Raw genomic sequence first — 4,168 nt, 5'->3', positions numbered from 1 at the left:
TATTGGTTTTTTCTGCTTTTTCTCGCTTCTTTTTTGCTTCTTCTAAAAGTCAGCTTCCTAAAATTCCAACTTCACACATGCAGTGTTTATTCATACATTCAGAAAACTAAAGCAATGTCACCACATCAAAATAATTGACTATTCTTCTCTATAAAAATTGAAAATTCATGTATCTTTAATTCTTCTAAAAAAATTCACTATTTTATTCATGTTTAATGATGATAAGAGGAATAATTTTTAGCTAATTGGAAAAATAAAATTTACTTAACTACTACTAATGATTATGTAATCCTAAAAACTAAAAGACATAAAAATATAAAATAAAAATAAATAAAGACTTAAATATTACTAGTGATCATGCAACTCTAAATTATGATGGAAATACGTGAGACAGGAATAGGAATAGTTACAGGGTTGAAACACAACAACCTTTAGCTTGAGGGGTGTTGGATTCTTCAACTTGAGGGGCGCTGGACTTTTCAAGGGAGAGCTTCTGGCGCTTCAACTCCTCCATCTCACGCCTTTGCTTCTCTTGCTCCTTGATCAATTTACAAATTATGCTAGTCTGATATTTCTGCTCCTCTCTGAGAAGATCTAGAGTGCTCTGCAAGTGTATTACAGATGCTTTTAGCTCGTTCTAATACTCAATTGGAGGGATCTCTTGGGAAGGCTCAGGTGCCTTCTTTTGAGATTATCCTCTTTTATCTTGGAGCTCTCTATCACCTGCTTGGTTATTGGATTTTCCACTGGAATAAAGTTGTCCACTTAGATCAGAACCTTGGCCTCTTGGCATAGGCAAAACATGAGATTTGGATAAGCCAGCATGGCGTTAGTAGACCCCTTGTTTGCCAGCTTGTAAATCTCATGGGGAATTATTTGGTGGACTTCCACCTCATTCCCCATCATGATGCAGTGAATCATCACAGCTCTTGGAATATTGACTTCAAAGCAGTTACTTGTGGAGAGTATAGAATTTCCAATGAAGTCTAGCCAACATCTAGCAACTGGCTTGAGGTTTACCCTTTTCACCTGGCATGGCTGGCCTTTTGTGTTCTCAATCCATTGAGTTCCAGGCAAGCATATGTCCTCTAAGACTTGATCCAGCTCTTGGTTGGATACCACCCTTCTGTTGTAGGAGTCATGATCATCCCTCTGCAAGGGTAATTTGAAGAGATCTCTCACCTTATCTAGATGAAAGTACATGATCCTCCTGATGCGTAAGCATCTTTCCTATCTTTTTCTAGTGAATTTGCATTTAAATTGTTGAGTTTAATCAAGAATTAATTATCTTTTAGCCACTATGGATGCTACTTTAATTCTTGTGCAATTTTGTTTATTTTAGGTAGCATTTGGCTGGATCTGATGGAGTTTCTGCAGAAAAAGAGAAGAAGGCGAATGATGTTGTCAACCCTGACCTCTTTGCACTCAAACCCAAATCTCTCGAGTTAAAGAGATCCAATGAATGTGATTTTAGTGGCGTTGGAAAGCTAACTTCCAGAGCTTTCCAACGATATATAATAGTTCATACTTCTTCTCCACCAACGCAGCCAAGGTTGCGCCTAACTTGAGATTTCTCAAGTTAGGCGCAAGGATGAAAGAAGAACGCCCAATAAGCTCTGCCCAAGCTGCGCCTAACTTGAGATTTCTCATGTTAGGCGCAAGACAGCATCAACAACATGCAACAATTAGCATGACTTCAAGTTAGGCGCCTTGTGTAGTGAACAGCATGAAGTTAAGCGTGGATCCTAGGAAACCAAGTGGTCCCCACGTTACAAGGCGCATATTATTTAATTAATTCTGATTTAAATTTAAATTTTATTTTAAAATAGAAAAAATATATTATTTTAATTTTAGAAAATAGATTTTAAATTAATTAGGATTAGATATAAAAGGAAAAACTTTTCTTCTGGAAATTATTCCATCTCATTTTGTAAATTACAGTTTACCTGAATCCTATTTTTTCTCTGAACCAAGAGCAACTAAACCTCCACTGTTAAGGTTAGGAGCTTTGTCTATTATATGGATTGATTCTATTGTTTTTGTCTATTTTAATTCATGTACTAATTTATAATTCAAGAATTGTTTTCGTTCTTTATTTTATGAATTTGGGTGGAACAGAAGTATGACCATCTTTCTAATTGAGTTCTTGTATAACTGGAAAAAGCTCTTTACTTGAACAACAGCTTGAAAACATATTCTCCTAAATTTCTAATTATCTGGATTTAACGCGATACGTGACACATAATCCTCTTATATCTGGCTAATTAGGATTTTTGTGGCATATAACTAGAATTGAACTTCACCCTCTAATTAGAATTAATTGACCAAGGAATTGGCGGTTGATAAATTTTAGAGGAGACTAAAAAGGTCTAAGGAATTAGGGTTTAGTCATATATAGTTTGTCAGGAATTAAATCTTGCATGATTAAAATAAATTAATAAGAAAAGTCAATCCGGAAAATAGACAACTCTGAAGCCTTAACTGCTTTCTCCATATTTTATTCCCAACTTATTTATTTGCCTGTCTTATGATATTCTGAGTTTCTTGTTTAATGCTTTTTGAACTTTCAAACACCATTTTTTGTTTGTCTAACTAAGTAAATTAATCAACCATTGTTGCTTAGTCCATCAATTCTCGTGGGATCGACCCTCATTCACTTGAGGCACTACTTGGTACGACCTGGTGCACTTGTCGATTAGTTTGTGGTTGTAAATTTCGCACCAAGTTTTTGACACCGTTGCCGGAGATTGATTGTAATTGATAACTACTCGTTGTTTGATTGCTTAGATTAGGTAATTTTTTTAATTAGTTTTATTTTATAATTATTAATTTTTATTTCTCATTTTATTTCTTTTTTTCTTTTATTTTTTCTTCTTTTTTTCGTTTTCCATTCCCAGTCCCCGTTCTTTATTTTTTTACTTCCTTTTGGTTTTTAATTTTTCTTTCCAAATTTTTGTCCGTTCCTTATCTATCTTTCTTTTTTTATTTTCTTTTATTTTTGTTTTGTTTCCTTTCAATTAATTCTTATCTTTTTATACTTTATTAGCTTTATTTTATTTTTGTCTTTAATTTCAAATATATATATATATATATATATTTTATTACATCATATATTTAATTTTTCTTAATTTCTGAAATTAAGTTAGGTGTTTCCTAGTTAGTCTTATTTTAATTTCGAAATTTTTTTATCTTAATTTTAATAATAATTTTCAAATTTTAGAATTTGTTTTATTCAGTACTTTTATCTCTTTACACAGGTTACTTCACTGGGAATTCTCTGCACTCTGACGTAGAGAGTTCCATTTTTTCTTGTCTTCTGTCTATTTATGCGTAGGAACAGAGACAATGAACCTCTCTTAGACTTTGATCATGAACCTGAAAAAATTTTCAGGCAGCGTTTGCAACAAGTAAGCCTTTGCAAGGCTGCAAAATTCACTATGGATAAGAATAATGCTGCTAATGCCAATATGGCAAATCCAGTTGGGAATGAGCAATCCAGAAGAGTGATTGGCTCTTACACCGCTCCTACTGTAGATCTTTATTGAAAGAGCATTGTAGTACCTCCTATAGCTGTAAACAACTTTGAGTTGAAGCCACAACTGGTCACCCTGGTGCAACAAAATTGTCAGTATCATGGTCTTCCCCAATAAGACCCAAATCAATTTATTTCTAATTTTCTGCAGATTTGTGATACTGTGAAGACAAATGGAGTGAACCCTGAGGTATACAAACTCATGCTCTTCCCATTTGCTCTGAGGGATAGAGCAAAATTATGGCTAGATTCTCAACTCAAGGAGAGTTTGGATACTTGGAACAAGGTTGTTACTGGTTTCTTACTAATTTTTTTCCACCAAAAAAGCTAACTAAGCTTAGGGTGGAGGTTCAGACCTTTAGGCAGAAGGATGGTGAGACTTTTTATGAAGCTTGGGAGAGATACAAGCTACTGACTAGGCAATGCCCTCCAGACATATTTTCCAAATGGACACAACTAGATATCTTTTATGAAGGCTTGGGTAAAATCTCCAAGATGTGCTTAGATAATTCTGTGGGTGGTTCATTGCACATGAAGAAGACACTAGAGGAGACTATTGAGCTTATTGAGTTGGTTGCTAGCAATCAATATTTATACTCATCTAACAGCAATCATGTGAACTTTGTAGCTCCTCAG

The 4,168-nt window shown here is 34.4% G+C and overlaps 1 non-coding gene across 1 annotated transcript; it reads right to left on the bottom strand.

The window, feature by feature from the left end:
- Positions 1-3,865: 3,865 nt before the first annotated feature.
- On the bottom strand, positions 3,866-3,974 carry LOC127745190 (small nucleolar RNA R71). The gene has a single exon (XR_008006387.1). It is a non-coding gene; the product is annotated as a small nucleolar RNA R71 (small nucleolar RNA).
- Between the last annotated feature and the right edge of the window lie 194 nt (positions 3,975-4,168).

The sequence above is a fragment of the Arachis duranensis genome, chromosome 2, assembly GCF_000817695.3.
Source record: "Arachis duranensis cultivar V14167 chromosome 2, aradu.V14167.gnm2.J7QH, whole genome shotgun sequence".
Taxonomy (NCBI): Eukaryota; Viridiplantae; Streptophyta; class Magnoliopsida; order Fabales; family Fabaceae; genus Arachis; species Arachis duranensis.
The sequence above is the reverse complement of the archived record's forward strand: the minus strand, read 5'-3'. Positions and strand labels throughout refer to the sequence as shown.